General features: G+C 51.9%; 1 pseudogene; it reads left to right on the top strand.

The window, feature by feature from the left end:
* The first annotated feature begins 873 nt into the window (after positions 1 to 873).
* LOC108311628 lies at positions 874 to 2655 on the top strand (annotated as a pseudogene).
* The last annotated feature ends 21615 nt before the right edge of the window (positions 2656 to 24270 follow it).

Below are 24270 nucleotides of genomic sequence, written 5' to 3'. Positions count from 1 at the left end.
TGCCTCACCTGGCGAAAGTCCTGAAGACAGGAGCTCCTGAAGACAGGTGCCCCCTCCCAGGATGCCAAAGTGGGAGGGGCCTGGCTGACAGCTTGCATTCCAGTAGGCTGGAGCCCCCAGAGCCCTGACCCCAGGGCTGCTCCGGCTCTTGGCTGGACGGGGCCTGATTTCCACCTGCACAGCCCTGATGAAGCCATGCAAAGGGAACCTGGGAAAGGCTGGAGTCCAGAACCAGAGAGGTCCAATTATGGAAGTCAGCCTTCCTCCCCAGCGGGGGACTCTGGGCAGGTCCCTGATCCCCAGGGAACCTCACTTCAACAGCCTATAAAATGAGTAGGCATGCCTCCCTGAGGGTCTGGTGAGCTCTTGAGCTCCTGCAAAGGGCCCAGAGTGAAGTGATAGGACTTTTTCAGCCAGATTCTCACTCTGTCACTCAGGCTGGAGCACAGTTGTGCAATCTTGGCTCACTGCAATGTCCACTTCCCAGGTTTAAGCAATTCTCCTGCCTCAGCCTCCTGAGTAACCAATTTTTTGTGCTTTTAGTAGAGACAGGGCTTCACCATGTTGGCCAGGCTGGTCTCGAACCCCTGGCCTCCCAAAGGGCTGGGATTACAGGCATGAGCCACTGCACCTGGCCAGAAGTAGTAGGATTTTAACAAGTGCGGACGGTGTGGGCGGGGCCATTATTCCACTTTCTGGAGAGGAAGAGATGATTATAGATCTCAGGTGCTCTGCAGTGCATGACTGTATTTATTTACGTACCTACTTACTTGCTTATTCATTCACTTATTTATTTACTTATGTATTATTTACATATTTACTTTTGATTTGCTGACATATGTATTTACTTATATATGCATTTATGTACTTATTCCCTTTCTTATTTACTCTTTCACTTGTTGCTTGTCCATTCGTGGCATCTGAGTGACTCACTCCAGGCCAAGGCCAGGGTGTGAACCTCTCATGTTCCTTTTAGAACCAGCAGCAGAGGCTGGAGGTAGAGCTGGCAGGACTGAAGACTTATGGGGGGGTGGAAGGATCCTGGAGAAGGAGTTTGAGACCCTCAGCATGGTGTCGATACTGTCCCACTTCAGCCTGCAAGTGATGAACACGGGTGAGCCAGGTGGCGGAGGACACTTGCTGCCCGCTCCGCTCTCCCTTCTCCCCTCTCCCCTGCCAAATGCTCCTTCTGGTCCTCACTAGGCCATACAGCCAAGGCCCTGGGACACTCCTGTCTGTGCATTGACTTATTCATACATGCTTCACTCCTTGATTCACTCAGCCTCTAAGTCCAGCCGAGATGCTGAGAGCAAGGCCAAGAGAAAGTCACGTGGGGATTCTCTGGTACCCAGCAGCTCCACTCTGCCTGATGACCACGGCAGCCACACAGCTCCGGGCTACGTGCAGGACTTGGGGGTGGAGCGGGTCCTGACTCCAGCACTGTCACAGTGTGCAGTCAGCAGCACCCTCTGCCTGGCACAGCCCAGTGGAAGCTGTGTGGGACAGCACCAGTGATCTGTACAACTTCCAGGTGTCCCCCATGCTCTCCACCTCTGAAGCTGCAACAGATGACGATGAGGAAGGGAAATTTCCTGAGGACGTTGTGAAGCTCTTGGAGCAGTCAGCATGGCAAGCGACAAACGTGGATGTGCAGGGGTACCTACTCACTGAACCTGGAGCCCAGCCCATCTCTGTCTACGGAGGCTTTAGCTGGAAGGAGGAGCCAGAAGTTGACAGCCCAGGTGGGAATATTGGGCCGAGTCAACAACACATCTTCACAGATCTGAAGAACATGGGTACCACCTGCAGGACAGCCTGCTGACCCCAGTCTGGTTGCCCTCCATCCAGGCCATTCCCTGTGCACTGTAGCAGGACCCCTGGGACCCTCTTATTCCTCTAGGCAAGCAGGACCTGGCATCATGGTGGATATGGTACAGAGAAGCTGGACTTCTGTGGGCCCCTCAACAGCCAAGTGTGACCACACTGCCAAGTGAGGATGGGGCCTCCCTCCTTTGGGAGGCCAGTGTCTAGGTTTGTCTTGTGGGGTAAAGCTGGCCCTGCCTCCCGGGAAGATGAGGTTCTGACACCGGTGTGTTAGGTCAGGGACTTGGACAGGAGTCAGTGTCTGGCTTTTTCCTCTGAGCCCAGCTGCCTGGAGAGCGTCTCTCTGTCACTGGCTAGACCCTAGGGGAATAGACCTGTGACCCCACAAAAGTGCAGCACCAATCCCCGGGCTGGCTCTGCACTAAGAGACAATTGCACTAAGCAAATCTCATTCTCAAAGAAACACCCCTTTTCAGTGAGCCCTGGGGACTGTTCCAAAGCCAGTGAAATGTGAAGGAAAGTGGAGTCCTCCTGGGCGGTGCTCCCTCAGCCTCGGAGGAGCTCTGCCCTGCTCCCTGCTTTGGCTGAGGTGCTTGGGAAAAGACTTGGCACTTTTTCTTGTGGATCTTGCCATGTTTCTGATGAGAGGTGTACACTAACATCTCTCCCAAGCTCTTGGCCTTTGCATTTAATTATACAGTGCCTTGCTCGGTGCCCACACCCCCTCAAGCCCCAGCAGCTCTCAGCAGGCCCAGGGAGAGAAGTGTGAGAGCCTTGGTGTGACTTAAAATGGGAAATGTCATCTAACCATTAAGTCACATGTGAACACATAAGGACATGTGTGTACATATGTATGTTTGTCTTTTTATAAAAAGTAAATTGTATTTAAAAAAAAAAAAAAAAAAAAACATTCCTGTGTGCCAGTGCAGCCCAGCTATGCTGGGTACTGGAGGATGGGGAGACAGACAATGACTCCGGTCATAACCCAGCCCCACGGGTGTGGGACCCTGATCGGGGCACCGGGCGGAGGAATGCAGAGATAAAGGAGCCCCTGGTAAAGAGCTTGTCAGCGGGGAGGGGCTGGGGGCTGGGGACTCTGCCTCCATGGAAAGGTGCCGTGGGCACCCAGGTGGGAGGCAATGAGTTATGTAGCAGGATGGCTCAGAGAAGGGCCAGAGGCCAGAGCCTTCCAGCAGGGCCCATGGGGACAGTTACAAACTCCTTCATCAAAGGGGACACTGGCCCACAGGCGGGGAAACCTGTGTGTGCAAAGGGAGGAAGGTTGGAAATGCAGAGGGAGGGAGGGAGAAAAGCAGTAGATGGCGTGTCCTTGTGCAGGACTGGAGGACACACTCTTTTCTTTAAAGAAAAATTCATGAATGCCATTTCATCATAAAATATTCAGACGCCATCCTTTGGACGGTCAGAAACTGCGGCCCTCCCCCTTCCCCTCCCGGGAAGCTTTCACCGTTAACATCCTCATGCGCATCTTTTCTATTTAGGGACAATGGGTTGATAGTCAAATAGTTGAAAACTGGAACTTCTCAGGACACCACAGGCAGGCTCTGTCCTTGGAGCAGGGTCCCTGGGGGTCAGCTGCTTGGCCAAGGTTCAACACCTTAGATGGTGGATAGTCTGGGGCACATTTGCCAAACAGACCTGGTATGGCCTCACTGGTGCGTTGCTGGCCAGCCATTGGCACCACACAAACACCAGCAGAGGGGCTCACTGTCAGCAGCGTGGTTCCTGTTTCCTGCCCATGGGAGGGCACTGTTCATATTGTTCTAGGTGTGCTGTTCTGTGCCTGACTGAGCACTCCTTCCCGTCTACGCATAGTCCCCTTTGTTGTCACCTCTGTACTGTGTGATGCAGCTGACCAGAGCACCCTGTCTCTGTTGATGGACACGGCGGTGGGGACGGCCCAGGGTTACACCAGTACACGATGGTGCAGTGACTCCCGGGGCACACCACAGCTGGGCACAGGCTGGGGCACTCCTGCTCACAAACAGTGAAGCTCAGGCCCAGGCCCCTGGCATGAGAGGGTTGGGTGGGTCCAGCTGCTGCAGAAGCTTGGAGAGACCCCTCCCCACCTGCCCCTCCCATTCCCCCGACCTTGAGTGACAGCATTGGCTTTGGAGTGATTTCCATGTGAAATTTTACACATACATAGTGTAGGATTGGATAAAAGCCGCTAGGTTCAAGGGCTACTAAGGAAGAAGGAATAAGCAGATTTGGGTCCCATTGGATGCAGGAAGCAGGTAGGAGGCGCGCTCTTTAGTGTTAATAAACCCACCAGCCCCTGTTCTTTCTTCCTTGACACTCAGATGCAATTCCGGTAGTCATGACACTGGCTGCTCTGGGAAGCAGCTGCAGAATGCCGCAGGCTGTTGGGAGCTGGTGGGCTGGCTAAAGTCAGGCACATTCACGTGGGTGTCCTCCCAGGGAGGGAGTGACAGAAGGTGCTGGAGCTGGTACCCAGGCAGTGTGATGAGAAAGGAACCTGGCTTTCAGAAAACAAAGTCACAAATGCATCCAGCTTCAAGTAATGTTCAGAAAGCAGTTTTGCCAGAATCAGCTCCTTCCTGGCTCTGCCACTGTCCCAACTTCCTGTAGTTCCCACTCCAGTCCACTCACTCAGTTCATTCCTTCCAGAAGACATCTTCTGAGCGCCTACTGTATGCCAAGCCCTGGGCTTGGTGCTGGGAGTCCAAAAATTAGAGGAGATGTTTTATGACATCACCGGGCTCTGAGTCTCAGAAGCGTGGCACAGGGGTAGTGAATCAGGGGTACTGGTGTGGTCGTGATAGCAGGGGTACCAGGGTGCCAAGGTAGCAAGCAGGACTTCCGCCTTCAAGACCCAGTCCCAGGGCAGAGTGAGCCTCCGAGTTCTTTCCCAGGCCCAGTAGGTCTCCAGAAGGGTTTAAGAGGAGAGTGAGTGAATTAAGATCAAGTGAGGCTGGTGCTCCCCTGGCTTTGTCCTGGCAGTAACTCTTCCTCTCCCTTCCCAACTCTGCAGCGTAAGGCCGTGTCTCAGCCCAGGACCAGCCTCCAGGACCCCTCCAGGCTCTCACGGGCGGCTTCCACAGCAGCTAAGGAAGGACGGAATGTCCCGCGGCTTTGCAGATGGACAGATGGCTTTGCTGACTGAGAACAAAATAATGTGTGTGTGTTCGTGTGTTCATGAGTGTGCATGTGTGTGCATGCATGTGTGCAAGTGTGTGTGTGTGTGTATGTGTGCACAACTGGCTCAGTGTGTGTCTGTGTCGGGGGCTCAGCAGAGTGTCTGCCCTGTAAGTATTCCTACTGTGGACTATAACCGGGGCAGCTTTGATTTGGGAAGATTCGGATAACATGCCTCCATCTTTCCACACCTGACATCCCTTAGAGAGACATGCACACACTTACTCTCACCGTGAGCACAGGCGCCAAGCAGCGGCGGGGACCAGACTGCTTCTGGTCTTTGCCTCTGGGGCCCTGATTTTGAGCCCACCGCTATCTCCTGTGGGCCATCGAGGTGACCTGTGGCACACTTGGTTTTCTCCATTGAATTATAAGGACAATAATCACTACTTATCAGCCTCAAAGGGTGGGGTGAAGATGGATTAAGACAATCAACTTGTCCAGGTTTGGGTCCCCAAGAAACCAACCCTGAGATCAGGTTTGTCTGCAAGTGAGTTATTTTAGACGTCATACTCGGTAGGGAGTTAGGGAAGAGAAACTGGGAAGGGAAGACAGCTTTGTGAGTTAGGGGGCGTATCCCAGCCACTGGAGCTACACTCCGGGAAAGCCTGAAGCCAGCGCGGCGCGTGCATCTGAGAGTCACCACGCGATGGCTTGAGAGCAGGGCGCTTGTGCCGCAGCTCCCTCCAGTCTGCAGGAGGACCCTTCAAGAGGACTTCCGGCCTGCTGCACCAGTGGCAAAGTGCGCACAGAAGGCCAGCAGAGCCGGTGGGCGGGGAGTGCGCTGCTGCCCCTGGGAGGCTGTGCCCTGGGTGCTCGGGTGTGGGGGTCGCCAGCGCGCCTGGGAGCCGGTGGAGGGGGCGCACCCCGCAGTGGGAGAGGGGGTTCCTGCGCAGCGCGGGAGGAGCTGCCAGGACGGGGGCTGTCCGCTGCAGAGCCCTGGCCACGATGGCCTAAGCGCACAACGAAAGCGCGAGGACTGCGCAATCGGGAGGCGTTCGCCCTCCGTGCAGGCCCCTGCCCCTGGTGCGCGGCCGCTGTGCCTGCGGCCATCACACCGCGGGGCCGCGCGACCCGGGCATCGCCCCTGCTCTCCAGGCAGGACGAGAGCTTCCAGAAAGTCCCCGGGCGCCCTCCGCGCATCCCAGGGGCCAGGCGGGCGGCTGCAAGGCAGGCTGGGAGGTGTAGTTTTCGCTGAAGACGGGGCTGCCCCGAGAGAAAGCAGGGTGGGTTTCGGGAGCGAGAAGCCAGCGTCGACGCGGCGTCTGTTGGAGGAAAGCAGCTCGTCCTGGACCCCCGAGGGCCGCCTTGCAGAGGAGCCCCAGAGCCCTTCTCCCAGCCGGGCGATGACAGCTCCCAGCGCCACGGAGGCCTGCTCGGTGCGGGGCGCCCCGCACACACCTCTGCATTTCCTGCTCGCGGCCCCCTGGCGGGGCAGGTCTCGTCCAGCCCTTTACAGATGCGGAGAGAGGAGCCCTGGCTGGAGGTGCCGTCAGCAAAGGCGCGCCTTCATTTCCATCCCGACTGCGTCTGCTCTCCGCTCTGGCTGCGGGGCCTGCAGGGCTGTCGGCCCCATTTGCTGGAGGAAGGGCGCCCTTTTCTTTCCAGACCATTCTCTCCCTCCGGGCAGTTACCCCGCCCCTGCCGGCCCTGCTCTCCCACTCTACCTCCTCCCTGAGGTATGGGGCGTTCTCCCTCCTTACCCTCTGGGCTGGGAGCTCCTCCAGAGCCTGGCCGCAGGTGTTAGCTCCGCCAACCTTGATGAGTGATTAACGCTCAGATTCTCCAAATCAGGCTATGAATAGGATTGACAGATAAAGCAGATAAAAATACAGACACCAGTTAAATCTCAATTTCAGAGAAACAACGTTCAGTGTAAGTGTTAGGTAGTCAGACAGCAGCAGGGCAGGAGAGCCCTCCCTTCCCCTCCCCCACGCAGCCAGTCCTGGGAAAGAGGGTCTCCCAATCCGTGGAAACACCTGAAGCTGGTGATCAGCAGCTTTCAGATGAGCTCGCCGGAGTCTGGCGAGAGGGCTCAAGCATGCAAACTAAGAGGAACACTCCACTGGTAAGGGACGAACGCCTCAAGAGAGCATGCGCACAACTCAGTAAACACACTGCAATGCAGCCCCTCCCAAGTGCTAGCCGGCCGCTGTGCATACAGACAGCCCACCCCAGGGAAGAATCGGGGGAGAAGGGACACAACGCCGCAGAGGCATGCCAACATAGAAAACCCAAAGTCAAAGCTCAAACGGAATACTTGATCTCTCAAGACACCCATTTGCTTGGCCCTCCTCCAAGTGTATTTTCCTTCGTTTCCTTCCTGCTCTAAAACTTTTTAATAAACTTTCATGTTAGCACGAAAACCCACCTCAGTCTCTCACTCCGTCTTACGTCCCTAGGTTAAATTATTTCTTCTGAGGATGCAAAGAATTGAGGCTGCGGCAGACCCACCTGGATTCGCCACTGAAACGTAAGTATATCCCTTGCAATTTTTGGAATATACTTATATAAAAGTTCTATGCTGTTTATCTGAAATTCAAATCTAACTGGATGTGTTAGTCTGGGTTCTCTAGAGGGACAGAAGTAATACGATATACATACATATATATATGTATATACATATATATATATGGAGTTATGAAGTATTAGCTCACACAATCACAAGGTCCCACAACAGGCTGACTGCCAGCTGAGGAGCAAGGAGTGCCATTCCAAGTCCCAAAACTGAAGAACGTGGAGTCTGATGTTCGAAGGGAAGAAGCATCCAGCATGGGAGAAAGATGTGGGCTGCAAGGCTAAGCCAGTCTCTCCCTTCACATTTTTCAGCTGATTAGATGGTGCCCACGCGGATTAAGGGTGGGTCTGCCTTTCCCAGCCCACTGACTCAAATGTTAATTTCCTTTGGCAACACCCTCATGGACACACCCAGGATCAATACTTTGCATCCTTCCATTCAATCAAGTTGACACTCAGTATTAACCATCACACCGGACACCCTGTATTTTATCTGGCAACCCTAACACTGATCTGATCATGTAGCTCATGTAGCTCAGCTCCTTCCTGTCATTACAGGAAATGCGGGTGCCCGGAGGGGCAAAGGGGTCCTCCCAGACAAACAGCAAATTGGTAGTAGCTATCCCCAGGCACGTGGAACTGAGACAGGGCTTTTCCACAAAATCACACAAAAGAGGTAGTTTCCAAGTGAGGAGGGGGCAGTGCCACGGTCCAGGAGGAGTGGTGGGTGTCTCAGGCAGCAGGCGGAATGATTTTCCTGAAGATAGGGGGAAGGGTTGCTTCTGGCCTTGGTGCTACCTCCAGAAGCCTGCAGGACCTGAAGCCCACCCCTTCGCCTTCTTTTCCCCACCTGCCACAAGCGAGTTAGAATAGCTGGGGGCAGTCTAATACTTCCAGGCTCAATGTCAGCAGGCACACCCAATCCCCACACTCAACCTTATCTCTACCTTAGCTCAGGTGGAGCAGGGAGCAGGGCACTCCCTCCTGAGCCCCAGGTTTCTGATCTGTAAAATGGGATATCAGCACCGGATGGGGTACTGCAGGGATGAAAGCAGAGGCATTTTTTACAGTGCCCTGCTTGATGCTGGTACCCTGCAGGGCCCTAGCCCTAGTTATTTGCGTTGTTATTGACAGTGGCTCTGCCAGGATCTGTTCTGGGAGATGCAGTGATAATAACACCAGATGAACTGCCTGGCGTGTGCCGTGCCTGTGCTGACTGTCTCATGTGATCCCCATGGCTGAGCCTTACTGCTAAAGTGATTCCGTTCACAGTGTACCCTGAGGTTCAGGTTTGGCCTTGGTTTTCACGCCTGGCCAGCAAGCCCCCCAGCTATGATGCCCACACATCTCTGCCAAATAAGCCAGCACTTACAGAACCTAGGGCTACCATTCTGGGTCACTGGGGATGAAACAGCCAAACCTGGGCCTTCAGCATCAGGGGTAAGGCTGGGGCACAGAAAGGAGCAGTGGGCACAGCCACTGGTGCACATGCGCCTCCTCCCATTGGGTGGGGTCACTGATGCCAACCTGGACTGCACCTGGAGCTTGGGTCCCAGTCCTCAGCAGGACATGTTTCTCTGAGCAAATACCCCAGGAAACCAAATCATTAGCAGTAATGAAGCACAAATAGGACCATGGCTTGTTGAGATTCACTCAGGGTGGCTGGCAACTATTAAGGGAAATATTAGGGAGGTTATAACATTATGGTCTCAAATCTTTTAAAAGGCTGAAAAGCTTTAATGAGACTGGCTGAAGGCAGCCAGTTCTTACGTTAGATCATTAAGTCATAGAGTGCAAATTAAGGATAATGAAAGCTTCCCCAGTTAAATCTGTTTACCCCACATCCTTCTGTCTCCACTCTGTTTACTCATGTGAACTTTGTGCTAGATTGTCCTCTCAAAAAGAAGTTAAAAAAAATTACCTGTTAATAATGTTTACTGTAAGCCCCAGAACAAAAAGCTTTTGTCATTCGCAAAATCACTCTTTTAACCATGTTAATTATCCACAAGGGTGTTAACTTAGAACCTCTGTTATTAAATCTTTACTAAATAAATGGAAAAAAAGTAAAAGTAAGTTAGGTACAATCGCCCTGTAAAAGCAGCTAACAACCATCCCTGGCCCACTCAATTTGCCATACTCTAATATGTGTAAATGCATTTATTCATCTGTCGCTAAGTCGAAGTCTGCAAAACAAACATCCACAAATAGTAATCAATGTCTCAAGTAATAACCCCAACGTAACCAATGCCACGATGGCTGCCCTGGGGCAAAGAGGAATGAGCCAGGTGGGGAGGGCTCCCTGGCAACAGAAGGAGAGGCAACTGCACTCATTGGTGAGCCATGAGTGTGCCCCCTAGCAAGCAGAGCCGTTGCATCCCAGTCTGAGTCACCCTGCTGCAACAGGAGGCATGGGAAAAAAAAAAAAAAAAATTTACATGTGACCCAGCACACAGATATAACTAAGACCGAGCCCTTGCCCAACAATATTTACCCCACTTCAGAGGTACACTCTGACCCTTTGTTTTCTTTTCTATTTCATATATTTTAACTATTACACACAGCCCACTGAATTGCTTTCAGGACTTCCTAATAGAGCATGGGCTGCAGCTTAAAAACCTTAGACAATCGTCATCACAGCCCCTTTAAATCTGACTACCCACTTTTGTGACCAGAGAAGTCGAAGTCCCGGGCCTGAACTTTTTCCTCTCTTCCTGCCGGGAAGTACCTAGACAACAGTGTAGGGCCAGCCAGCCCTTCCACCCCAAGAGCCAGCCCCTGTGGCCCCTGTGGCCCCTGCAGCCTCTGCATAAATATGGAACTTTCGGGCCAGGATAGGAACTGCCAGGGCTCAAGCAGTAAACTTTGTAAGTTATTACAATACAGAAGTGTACACAGGGACATTGTAATAAAGTGTGTGGGAGTTACTGAAACTTTTCACCTAGAATCTCTGGTTTCAAAAACTATTGCAACATTGTAAAGCAAATATCCAAAAGCTTAAAAATAAAATTAAAGGGCTGGTCATGGTAGCTCATGCCTAAAATCCCAGCACTTTGGGAGGCCAAGGTGGGTGGATCACCTGAGGTCAGGAGTTTGACACCAGCCTGACCAACATGGAGAAACCCTATCTCTACCAAAAATACAAAATTAGCCAAGCATGGTGGCACATGCCTGTAATCCCAGCTACTCGGGAGGCTGAAGCAGGAGAATTGCTTGAACCTGGGAGGTGAAGGTTGCAGTGAGCCGAGATTGCACCATTGCACACCAGCCTTGGCAACAAGAGTGAAACTCCATCTCAAGAAAAAAGAAAAAGAAACACAAATTAAAGATAAAGATAGTCACATTTGACAAAAAGAATAATATTTTCGTACCACGCTTGGATGATACAATTAATGAGGAAGATAATTTTAAAATTAAATCCCCCTTGTAATTCAAGAGACAGTGATAGAAGGCACAAACGGGCAATTACACTGTAGTGATTCACGTCTTAAAGCCACTGCTGGTTTTTTGTGCAACCCCCACAGATCAGGAAGGTCAGCCATGAAACATTAAAACACCATTGTCTGTCTGCATTTACAATTAAATTCAGATTCACATAAAAATGATCTGTATAAAAAGTTAAATCTTCCTAGAAAAATTGTTCTGCAAGAATCATCAGCTCTAGATACACTAACCTTTGTATTTCAAAATTATCAAAAATGTATCTTTAAATTACTACAGCCTATAAGACACTCTTAATAGCTCCAATAGCAAACGCATCAGCAGAAAGGTCCCTCTTAAAATGAAAAGGGACCTAAAATGGTTTGTGATCTTGCATTTACCAAGAGCAACTGATGTCACATTCAATTATATTGATTGAAAACAAAGTTGCTAAAAGTATACGCCTTGATGATCTAATAAATGAATTTGCAGAAAAGTGAGCCAGGGAAAGCTTCTAATCCAGTTATCACATCAATAAAGTATTGTTTGTTTTATTACATAAATAATGACACTCAAAATATTAGTTTGACAATTTGCAAGTTTATGTTGCTACTCATGCATCACTCTTGTCCCATTACATTGTTTAAGTAATAATTTTTTTCCAAAAAAAAGCTGTAAATTTAACCCCTTTCATTGCCTTTTCCCCCTGCTTTTTTCTTTCCTTTTTTTTTCTGCAACCTCCACCTCCCAGGTTCAAGAGATTATGCTGCCTCAGCCCCCCAGGTCACTGGGACTACAGGCGCACGCTGCCACGCCCAGCTAATTTTTTTGTATTTTAGTAGAGACCTCTTTGCCCAGGCTGGTCTCTAACTCCTGAGCTCAAGCAAGCTACCCGCCTGGGCCTCCCAAAGTCCTAGGATTACAGGTGTGAGCCACCACACCCAGCCTCCCCAGCTTTTCGAACAAGGGGCCTGAATTTTTATTTTGCACTGGGCTTTTCAAATTATGCAGCAAGGGATGACCCGGCAGGTTCACTCAGGCTCAGAGCTCTGAGTGAACTGTGGTGCTGTTTGTGATATCTGCTAACATAGAGTGTCTTCCCTCAAGAATTTATCAATATGTTGCTGTGGATGTGGGGAGTACCAGATTTGAATCAAAAGATGCCTGGTGAAAATCCCTGCTTCACCATTGTGTGTCCTTGGGGAAGTCACCTCTGCGCCTTTTCTTTGACTCCAGATAGTGAGATGGCGCAGGGAAGCGCCTCCTGTGGGCACCCGCATAGAGGGGAATGTAGGTGATTCTACATGCGGTATCTCTTCCCGATGCGAAAGGGTGCTCTAAGCACCAGCCCCATCGACATCACCTGGGAGCTGGCTATAATGCAGAATCTAGAGCTCGCCCCAGGCCTACTGAGACAGAATCTGCATTTTAGTGATATTCCAAGATTTGTAGGCCTGGGAGAGTCTAAGAAGCATGGCGCTAGACAAACTGCTTGGGGCAATATTTCCTGAGTGCTTTGCCCTTTAAATTTAGTCCTAACTGTTGCTATTCAAAGTATGACCACTAGAAGGCACAAGAGTCAAGTGATTAGTTTGATTTGCCAGCTAGGAACTTGGAAAAAGAAAACAATGTCATGAACTGGGCTCGGAGTTACCTCCAAGAGTCAAATCCTCCTCTACACCCCCGATCCCCACCCCAAAGACAAGAGCTTTCTGCTGACCTCCTCAAAAGTATGGTTGTTTGGGGAGGGCCAAGGTGAGGGTTGGCTTTTTGTTTGTTTGAGGGGCTTTGTTTTTGTTTTTTTGAGACAGTCTCGCCCTGTCACCCAGGCTGGGATGCAGTGTTGTGATCATAGCTCACTGCAGCCTCAGCATCCCGGGCTTAAGCAAATCCTCCCACCTCAGCCTCCTGAGTAACTAGAATCACAGGTGTGCACCACCACGCCCAGCTAATTTATTTTTATTTTTGTAGAGATGGGATCTCACTACATTGCCCAGGGTGGTCTTGAACTCCTGGGCTCAAGCGATCCTCCCAGGCCAGCCTCCCAAAGTGCTGGGATTACAGGTGTGAGCCTCTGTGTCCGGCCTCAAAGGCATGTTTAGTCAGAAATGTGCATTGGAAAAGAGCCTGCCCGTCTGAGGTCGGAGGACTGATTTCCACAGTGGAGGCCCTCCAGTTGAGCCAGCCTGCGGGGCTGTGGGAGCCCAGGACTTGGAGACCAGATGCTTATGCTGCGCCCACTGCCAACAGGTGACCTTGGGCAAGTCACTTCTCTCCTGATCTGGGTGTCTCTATCCTCATAGTGCAAGCAGCTAGAGGATGAGATTCCCAGGGTCCCTCTCAGTTTTAAAGCCCAGGCTTAGAAGGGTCTCTTTCTGTTGCAGCTTTCTGGATACAGCAAGAGATGACCTCACAGGTAGACAGCTCTGAGCTCTGAGTGAACTGCACCATGTTGTCTGTCTTATCTGCTAACATAGAATGTCTTCCTTTAGGAATCTATCAATATATTACTGTGGATGTGGGGAGTACCGGCTTTGGATCAAAAGATCCTTGGTGAAAATCCCTGCCCCACCACTATGTGTCCTTGAGGAAGTCACCTCTGCGCCTTTGCATTGACGTCTGGTAGTGAGATGGCACAAAGAAGCGCCTCCTGTGGGCACTTGTGTAGACAGGAATGTAGGTCACTCTAAGTGCTGAATCCACCCAGAATCTGCCAGCGAAATAGAACCAAGCCCCAAGCTCCTGTTCCCACAGATAAGACGGCCTTCTCTTCCTGTCATTCAAGGCCCTGGGGGGGCCTAGAATTTGGAGTGTCTGGCAGGCCTGGACTGTCAAGCTGCCCAGCATCTCAGAGGTGAGGCACATTTGTCTCTGTGTCAAGGGGGCTCTGGGCATGGGTAGGGAGGTGTGAGGTAAGACAGCCCGGAGCTGAGGGCACAAGCCCACCCATTCACAGATGGGGAAGCCAAGGTTCAGGGGAGGAGCTGGCTGTAGCCCGGGTCCCTGTAGCCCAGAGTTAGTGGTGGAGCTGGGACTTGAACGCAAGTCTTGGAAAGCAAAGGGCAGCAGCCCAAATGCTGAAGGCCTCCTCCCAAGGGCTCTGGACCCTGGAGTCAAGCGGGTGCTCATTGCCTGGGTCTCTGGGGGAGCTCGCACTCCCTGGCATTCTCATGGGCACCTCCTGCCCTGAGCAAGGCTCCAAGCCTTGGCCAGCAGAGCAGGACAGGCCCACATGGGCTGCCCATGGTCCTGGTGTTCCCGAAGTTTCTGCCCAGGTAACAAGAGCAGGGGGCTCTCTCCCCATGCTGGGTCTATCCAGTCCTCTGCTTGGCTCCAGGGACACTAACTGGGACCCTCAAGCCTGCTGGGCCACAGTGGTGGGCCCCATCATCCCACAGCATGGCTCTGACCAGGCCATTCCCCTGCTTAAAAACCTCTAGGGGCTGATGCGGTGGTTCACGCCTGTAATTCCAGCACTTTGGGAGGCCATGGGCAGATCACGAGGTCAGGAGTTTGAGACCAGCCTGGCCAGTATGGTGAAACCCCATCTCTACTAAAAATACAAAAATTAGCTGGTCATTGTGGCACCCGCCTGTAATCCCAGTTACTCGGGAGGCTGAGGCAGGAGAATTGCTTGAACCTGGGAGGCAGAGGTTGCAGAGAGCCGAGATCACACCACTGCACTCCAGCCTGGGTAACAGAGCAAGATTTCGTCTTGAGGGGAAAAAAAGCCTCTAGGGGCTCCCAGTTGCCTGGGTGATACAGTAAGTGACATCCACACTCTTCAGCCTGGTGTTCAATGTCCTTCAGACTTGGGACCCAACCTCCTTGACCATGCACCCCCAGCTGTCTTGTCCAAGGGACTCCCTTGCTGGGCCCACCTAAGCCCAAGCCTGCCTGCCCACCTCTCTTTTCCCATCTCTATGTATGGAGCCCCTGCTGGCGCCAGGCAGTGCTTTAGGCACTGGGGAGGCAGCAATGAGCACACGGAGCCTGCCCTCTTTGGACTCACGTTCTAATAGGAGGCAGGCGAAGAAATCAACAGCTAAGCTTATGGCATCAGCAGGGAGAAAGGAAGGGGGACAGATGGGAGGGTTGCAGTGTCCTCTAGGGTGGCCGGAGGAGGTTTCTGAGAAGGTGGCGAGTGTGTTGGGATCATGAACTCTGGGCGTGGCTGTGCAGGTGCTGGGAACAGCATCCAGGTAGAGGGAACAGCAAGTATGAGGACCTGAGGCTGGTGTGAGCTCTTCATGTTCCAGCATGTTCCACGAGGCCAGCTTGAGGCCAGTGAGCAAAGAAAGGTGGGGATGGGAGATGGGGCCAGGCCACGCAGGACCTTGGGGACATGGGAGAGACTTTGGCTTTTACGCCGAGAAGACAGACGCTCCTGGAGGGTTTTGTCCAAGGACTGAAGAGCCCGGACATCACCGGCTGCTGTGATGAGCCTGGAGGGCAGACAAGGGAGGAAGTGGGGAGATCATGAGAGGCGCCCGTTTCCACAAGCCCAGACCCTGTAGATGCCATTCCACCTACCTGAGCCCCTCCCTGCAAGCTGTGCTCAGTGGACGCCTGTATGTTCATGAAAACTAAGCTGGAATGCCATGTGCCTGCTCCTTCCTGTACCCCAGGTAAAAACACCCTGATTTGCTTCTCAATTCCCACTTTCTCTGAGCACCTGTTTTGTAGACCCCTGCAGAAATTCTCACTTGTAAGCATCTCCTGCTCTGGTACCGATGCTGAGCCCTTGCAAGAGAACAGGGGGCTGGGCTCGTTTTGCCACCATAGTCATGCATGTGGCCTTCTGCACAGGGCCCCAAAGCACCCAGCATGGCCTCCTGGGCAGCCTTACCCAGACCAGCGTCATCAAAATCTGTGTTGGGGGGTAGGGAGGTTGAATATCTGCCTTTAAAGTTCTTCCAGGTTTGAACGTGTGTCTAAAGGTCAGAGACACTTCACTCTCTGTTAGGAACCCCCTGGGGCTTTCGGTTAATTTGTCTCTCTGGGAGTAGAGCCCAGAAAGACCGTCCTAAATTCAAATCCCGCAGCAGTCATGGTAGCTGTGGGATGCAGTCACTCCATCTCCCTGAGGCTCAGTTCCTCTTCTGTAGCCCCAGAATGCCCAGCAGTCCAACGGGCTGTGGTTACCTCTCCCACCTCTTTGAATCAGGCTGAGAGACAGACACGCACCTTCCAGAGAGGACCGTCAGGCTGAAGGAGGCACAGCTAGTGTCTAACGGGAGGGTGGGTTCTAGGGAAGCAAAGATTTATAATGACAGAAATGAATGAGTGTGATCATGTGTGTCTCAGACCACAGCGTGTGAGCCTGTGTAAACGCCATATCTGTCCCCTCTCAGGAGAGCCCTCTCTTGGAGCTATGAAAATCCTTACCTTGCCTCATTCAGACTTTCAAAGTCTGAATTCTATCACTTCAGAGCACAGGACTCAAATGTGACTGTGCTCAGGAATCAGATGGGGGTTGAGTGAAAATGCAGATTCCTGTGGGCGTGTCCAGGGCAGGGCCCAAGGCTGCATTTCTAGCTCATCCTTGGTGATGCTGGCGCCACTGGTCCACAGATGGCACTTTGAGTAGCAACATTGCAGCCCCTAAGCCCTACTGACGTAGAATCTGCAATGTAACAGTATCTCCAGGAGATGCATTTGCACGTTAATGTTTGAGAATTACCAGTGCAGAGACTTGGAAGAATGCTTATTTGGGGGTTCAGCACGCCCTGGAGAGAGGCCAGGAAATCCGTCTGCCATTCTGCTCTCCTTTCAACAACTGTGAGTGCCTGTTTTGGTTTACCGTTAGATATTGAGTTATTCAGATAATTCCTAGTCTGCTCTGCAAAAGCCCTATGTGAGTGTGTGCAGTCATGTCTGGCCCCCAGTCAGAATGTGACAGAGGTTGTGTGATGGCCCGGGAAAGTCTGAACTACGTCACTTCAGAGCACAGGACACAAATGTGACTGTGACTGTGCTCAGGAATCAGATGGGGGTTGGGTTAAAATTCAGATTCTCACTGCATTCTGCAGAGAGGGAAGTTAATTTCGGCTAAGGCTGCCTACTGGGTGCTGGATTTTATGCAGATCCCTGCGCCTGGGTTAGTTACCGTATATTACCATATATACTCCTCACAGCAGCCTTTGGAGGCAGATATTACTCCTATGTTACAGACAGGGAAACCAAGGCTGGGAGGAGGAAAGGCATTTGCCCAAGCCAAGCTCGGTGGCAGAGAGTGAGACCAGAATTGCAAGCAGGCTTGTCTGTTGTGTCCGCTGGGACAAGGCTAGCTGTGGTAACAAGGCTAGCTGGGGTTGATTTAACCCCAGGCTGCAGGAGCTTGGCCAAGAGAAGTTGGCTTTTGTTCACTAACAGTGCAGGCAGATGCTCCTGGTTCGTGGGCCACCTTCCTCCACATGGTGACTCGGGGACTTAACCTGCATCTAACCTGTGGCTTCGTTCTCCCCAGGGCCTCAGAGAGCCCCCTCTTGGCTGGCAGTTGGTGGATGACTGTGTAGAGATGGTAGAGGCTTATTTAAACCGACAGTGCAGAAGTGGGATGCATCATTTCCCAGGCTTCCCATTGGTAAGCAGCAGTCACATGGCCACACGCAGCGTGAAGGCACTGGGAGCTGTCACCCAGGCTGGAGTGCAGTGGCACAATCGTAGCTCACTATATATAGCCATGAACTCCTGGGCTCCAGTGATCCTCCAGCCTCAGCCTCCAGAGTAGCTGGGACTACAGGTGTGGGCCACCATGCCAGCTAATTAATTATTTATGCATCTATATTATTTGTAGAGATGGTGATATGCTTAGGCTTTGTGTCCCCACCTAAATCTCATCTTGAACTGTCAAATTGTCATCTCCATAATCCTCACATTTCAAGGGAGAGACCAGGGGAGGTGATTGAATCATGGGGGCTGTCTCCCCCATGCTGTTCTCATGACAGTGAGTGAGCTCCGTGAGATCTGATGTTCTACGAGAGGCTCTTCTCCCTTCGCTCAGCTCTCCTCCCAGCGCTTGGCACTCCTCCTTCCTGCTGCCTTGCGAAGAAGGTGCCTTGCTTCCTGTTTGCCTTCCACCATGATCGTAGGCCTTTCCAGCCACGCTGAACTGTGAGTCAATTCAACCTCTTTCCTTTATAAATTACCCAGTCTTGGGCAGTTCTTTATAGCAGTGTGAAATGGCCTAACACAGATGGGGTCTCACTGTGTTGCCGAGGCTAGTCTGAAACTCTTGGGCTCAGGCGATCCTCCCACTTTGCCTCCCAAAGCACTGGGATTACAGGCGTGAGCCACCGTACCTGGCTGGGGTTGTGATGTTGAAAAATCACACGGCCTTGGAGTGAGAAAAGCTCTGAGGTTCTGTTCATCTGTCGGGCACCCGAAGCTGCTCTATAAAGCTGGCAAGATGATCTGCCAGCCTCTGCCAGGCATGAGACCACAGCAGGCCCAGTGACCTGGAGTCGCCCTTTGGTAAGGCTCCTGCTCTGGGACCTACGTTTCTGGGATACTGCTGACCTCTGCCTCCCAGGCTGACCTGAGGCTAACCAGGAGACCCAGTGTTCGAGAAATAAGGCAAGGTGGGAGCACTGGCCCTCCCAGTCACCTCTCACCCTCCTCAAGACACAGTGATTATCTGATTCATTCATTGATCAGTCAATGAATACTGTGGACTGGTTGCCAGGGACAGTGGGTGTACTGGTTGAATGGCCCCTAAATCCATGCCCACTTAGAACCTCAGAATATGACCTCATTTGGAAATAGAGTCTTGGGAGAGGTAAACAAGGGAAGATGAGGCCATTGTGACCAGTAGCAAATGCCCCGACATTCCTAGTGGGTTGGGGAAGCCTTCTCCTGCCCTGCTCATGCCTGTCTCACTACCTGGAACAGATAGGGTGGGCCCTACTCTGAGGACTGGTGTCCTTTGAAGAAGAGGAGGCTAGGCCCGGTAGTTCACACCTGTAATCTCAGCACTTTGGGAAGCCAAGACAGGCTGAGGTCAGGAGTTCGAGACCAGCCTGGCCAACATGGTGAAAACCCGTCTCTACTAAAAATACAAAAATTAGCCAGGCTTGATGGCGCATGTGCCTGTAATCCCAGCTACTAGAGAGGCTGAGGTAGGAGAATCGCCTGAACCCAGGAAGCGGAGGTTGCCCTGAACTGAGATCGCACCGCTGCAGCCTCGGTAACAGAGCAAGACACCGCCTCAAAAAAAAAAAAAAGAAAGAAAGAAAGAAGAGGAAACTGGATACAGACACAGAGACGCTAATGCCACATGAACAGAGGCAGGGAAGACTCCATGGAGCAACGGGGATGAGATGGGAGCGATGCCACCACAAGGACTGCCAGCAACCAGTGAAGCTGGAGAGAGGCAGGGACCCAGGAAGGAGCCAGCCCTGCCCACGGCTTGGGTGCAGACTCGACCCAGGAGGAGCCAGCCCTGCCCACGGCTTGGGGGCAGACTCCTGGCCCCAGGACTGTTTGAGAGACGGCATTTCTGTTGTTTGAAGCCACTCACTGTGGCGCTTTGTTATGGCAGCCAGGTCACCACCAGTGAGGGGCGGAAACCAGCTGGGATCCTGCGAGCCACCTGCAGGCCAGGAAGGGAGAAGTGGGAGGGGACGCTGCATGGGGGTGCTGAGAGTGAGCGCCTGCATGAAGCAGGGACTCTGGGCAGAGAGAATGGGATGGGTGAAGGCCCTGAGCTGGGAGAGAGCTTGGTGTCTTTAAGGGACAGGAAGGAGGCTGGCAGGTGTGGCTGAACGGTGAGGGTGGGAGGGAGCAGAGAGGGTCCCGAGCTCAGCGGGGAGGATCACGCAGGGAGGGTCACGTGGGGAGGGTCACTGGGGAGGCCCCCGGAAGGAGTGGGTGTTTTCTTCTAAGTGAATCAGGAATTTTGGAGGGTTTTAAGCAAGAGAGTGGCATGATGGGATTGATGTCATTTGGGCTGCTGTGTGGAGGATTTGAAAGCATCCATTCATTCATTCATTCATAATTTCAACAAGTAACAGTACAAACAGCCCCAGGACCGTGACCAGGCCTGTGGATGAAAGAAATGGCGGAGAGATCACGGCCTTGGGTAGTCAGGGATGTCAGAGGATTCCCCTCGAAGATGGCCTTGGAACAGGGGCCTGGAACAGCCATGGAAGGGCAGGGTGTGGGGGCAGGGAAGGGTGCTCCATAGAGGGCAGCAAGCGCAAAGGCCTGCTGAGGCCGGCTGGCAGCTCACAGTCTGCAGCTCCTCTCTCCTCCAGGCTGGAGGCAGTGCTTCCCACAATTGCTTCTCACGACTTTTTCATTTTGTGAGAAATTCCTGATAATGATGCTCTCAGCTTTCTATCAAAAAGGAACTCAATTGTTCCTCAGGTGGTACCGATCTCAACGTTACAGTCAAGATGTTTGATAAACACTTTCTACTTTTTAAATTTTTTTAATTTTTGAGACAAAGTCTCCCTCCGTCACCTAGTCTGGAGTGCAGTGGTAAAATCTCAGCTCACTGCAGTCTCTGCCTTCCAGATTCGAGCAATTCTTATGCCTCAGCCTCCCAAGTAGCTGGGACCATAGGTGTGCGCCACTATACCCGGCTGATTTTCATACTTTTAGTAGAGATGGATTTCACCATGTTAGCCAGGCTGGCCTCGAACTCCTGACCACGAGTAATCCTCCCTCCTTGGCCTCCCAAAGTGCTGGGATTACAGGTGTGAGCCACCAAGCCTGGCCTTATAAGCACTTTATAATTTGCAACGCCCTTCTGCAATTCAGTTTGATGGCCCTTCCCTTGGCCCAGAGGTGTGGGGAGAAGGCAGATATGCACACAGATCTTATCTTACCTTCAGGAAGGTCTGACCCAATCTGGTCATGCAAGATAAACCGCTATGCAAGTTCCAAAGCCAGGCCAAAATGGAGACACATGCCCAGGTGCACTGACGTGAAACTTTCACTCATCATTCAACTCCCAGATGGACCTCGGAGACAGCAGTCTGAAATGTGGCAGACTGATAAAGAGCTGATGGTCAGGGTGTGTCTTCGGGCACAGAGCCCCTGCCAGGAGGGAGAAGACAAGATTTGGTCCTTGGCTTTGTGGCCTTGAACAAGCGTCTTAACCTTTCTGAGCCTCAGCTGCAAAACATCGATTCCATTTGATTCGCACAGGAGGTTCTGAGCCGTCAAGAGTAGGTCAGGCTGGGCCGGGCACAATGGCTCATACCTGTAATCCCAGCACTTTGGGAGGCCGAGGCAGGCAGATCACTTGAGGTCAGGAGTTTATGACCAGCCTGGCCAACATGGTGAGACCCCATCTTTACTAAAAATACAAAATCAGCCAAGCATGGTGACAGGCACCAGCTACTCAGAGGGCTGAGGCAGGAGAATTGCTTGAACTCGGGAGGTGGAGGTTACGGTGAGCCAAGATGGCACCGCTGGGCAATAGAGTGAGACTCAGTCTCAAAAAAAAAAAAGAGTGGGGACAGGTTGGGCATGAATTCTGCCTCTACCAACTACCACTTGTGTGACCCTGGACAAGGCAGTAAGAGCTGTTTCCCCAACCGTAAAACAGAGAGAGTGAAGGTAGTTGTCCCTTCTGTAAGCCTGAGCTCCGGCGTCACCCTTTCCCCAGCCCCCTGCAGTCCATCTCTGGACCCCACTCTCCATGCTCCGCTCTTGCCACCCTGAGCCTCATTCTGAAAATACCTGCCCATGCCGCCCTCAAAGCTCAGCATGTCTTGGGCCCCCAGCGTCTCTACAGGCAGGGTCTCTGCACAGATGTCAGGCCAGACTGTCCCCTTTTTGCTCAGGGACAAACAGGATGAGCTCTCAAGGTGCCAGCTTGTGGTCCCAGCACTGGGGCAAGACACAGGTAAGTAGAATTGGGAATTGCCACCGGGACTATATTTTCCCCAGGAAAAACTTTAAACGAGTTCATATCGTATTCTGAGTCCCACCAGAACAGCAGCCCTACAGTGAGTGCCAAGATAATTCCTATACCCAAGTTTCTTCTCTTTCTCTTACCAGAGCTCTTTGGCATTTCACAAATCAAGGTGCAGGCTGGCAGCTTCCATTGTATTGAACAATTAATGAAAATAATGATCTGTGATCACAGCAAGCTTCTGGGTAATTTATATTTCTAAAGATTGTCAAAAACAATATCTCCTTTGCTAAAACTGCTCAAATTGCTCCCACAAACATCAAAAGTGCTCCCCACCCCGCCCCCCACTTCTCTGCCCATCTCTATGGAAACATGGAGCAGTGTGCTATTCTGATCACTGCTACCAAGCCAAGCAGGTGTCCGGAAAGTTTTGGGGAGGATTTTGAATTGGGTAATTTTTGGCTCTTCTTGACATTTCCTAAGTGCTGTGATGCCTAAAATTGTGTTCAATTGTTTCCTGCTAAAGTGAACAAGAAGTTCCCTCTCCCACCAGCTCTGGGTTTTTTTTTTTTTTTTTTTTAGACGAGTCTCGCTCTGTCGCCAGGCTGCAGTGGCGTGATCTCTGCCCACTGCAACCTCCACATCCTGGGTTCAAGCGGTTCCCCTGCCTCAGCCTCCTGAGTAGCTGGGACTACAGGTGCGCACCACCACACCCAGCTAATTTTTCTATTTTTAGTAGATACAGGGTTTCACCATGTTGTCCAAGATGGTTTTGATCTCTTGACCTTGTGATCCACCCATGTTGGTCTCCCAAAGTGTTGGGATTACAGGCGTGAGCCACTGCACCCGGCCTAGCTCTGGGTTTTTAAAAGATCACAGGAGGGACTCAGGGCTGAAAGAGGTGAGGGAGGGGGCTATGCATGGTGGCTCTTGCCTGTAATCCCAGCACTTTGGGAGGCTGAGGCAGGTGGATTGCTTGAGCCCAGGAGTTCAAGACCAGCCTGGGCAACATGCAAGACCTCATCTCTACAAAAAATACAAAAATACAAAAAAATTAGCTAGGAATGATGGAGTGTGCCTTTAGTCCCAGCTACCTGCATGCTGAAGTGGAAAGATCCCTTGAGCCAGGAGGCTGAGGTTGTGGTGAACCGAGATTGTGCCACTGCACTCCAGCCTGAGTGACAGAGCAAGACTCTGTCTCAAAAAAAAAAAAAAAAAAAAGAAGTGAGGAGATGCTGCAAATGCCCCACGCCCCCAATCCACACCCTGGGGGTGTTTGTGTAAAAACCCATCTTTTGTGACCTGTGTGTTATCTTCATTACAGCCACCTGAAACACAGAAGGGGAGCTGGCTGGGTTTCAGACAAGGGTGGCCTCAGGCACAGCACTCAACCTCTCAGAGCCTCTGGTTCCTGGTCTATAGCCTGGGGATGATCCCCACCTCCCAGGTTTTCGTGTGGATTTAATGAGCCACCAGGTGTGATCAGTATTCCGGAAGGGGTGGCAATGGTCTCTGGTGTGGTTATGGGGGAAACTGGCGTTCACCAGCTCCACTTCCACATGGGCTAGCTCCCAAGTCTTCCCAAGGACCGTTTGAGGCAAAGGATATACTGAGCTGATGCTCAGAGAGGCCCATTGTGTTGCCCCAGGTCTAATGACATTGCCTAAGCATGCCATAGACCATGCTCAGTTCCCTAATTTAAAGTCAGCACCTCTTGGAAGCAATCATGGTGTCCTTCAGGAGGTGAGTGGATACATAAGCTGTGGTCCATCCAGACAATGGACTATTACGCAGCAATAAAGAGAAATGAGCTCTCAAGCCATGGGAACCCAGGGAGGAAGCTGAGCTGCATATCACGGAGTGAAGGGAGCCAGGCTGAAAAGTCTACACGCTGCACCATTCCAACTCTATGACATTCCGGACAGACACAACCATGGAGATTGGGAAAAGATCGGTGGTTGCCAGGAGGCAGCGGGAGGGAGGGATGAATTCTCGGAGCGTATAAGAGCCTTGGGACAGTGGCACCGCTCTGTACAATGCTACCGTGGTGGCCCATGTCATTCCAATTTTTCCAAACCCACCGAGTGCACAACGCCCAGGGTGGACCCCAGTGTAAACGCTCTGCTCTGGGAGACAGCAGTGTGTCAGTGCAGGTTATCCATTGGAACAGGTGCGGGGGAGGCTTTGCATGGGGAGGGGTGGGGCCTATGGAGACTCTCCGTACTTTCCACTCAACTTTGCTGTACACCCCAAACTGCTCTAAGAAATAAGGTCTACTAAAAAGGGGTAAGGGGTGGCCAGGTGTGGGGGGCTCACACCTGTACTCCTGGCACTTTGGGAGGCAGAGACAGGAGGATCACTTGAGCTCAGGAGTTCAAGACTAGCCTGGGCAACATGGCAAAACCCCTTCTCTACAAAAAATACAAAAATTAGCCAGATGTGCTGGTGTGTGCCCATAGTCCCAG

Source organism: Cebus imitator, unplaced genomic scaffold (assembly GCF_001604975.1).
Source record: "Cebus imitator isolate Cc_AM_T3 unplaced genomic scaffold, Cebus_imitator-1.0 Scaffold117, whole genome shotgun sequence".
Taxonomy (NCBI): domain Eukaryota; kingdom Metazoa; phylum Chordata; class Mammalia; order Primates; family Cebidae; genus Cebus; species Cebus imitator.
Note: the sequence above shows the minus strand (reverse complement) of the source record. Positions and strands in the feature narration are given on the sequence as shown.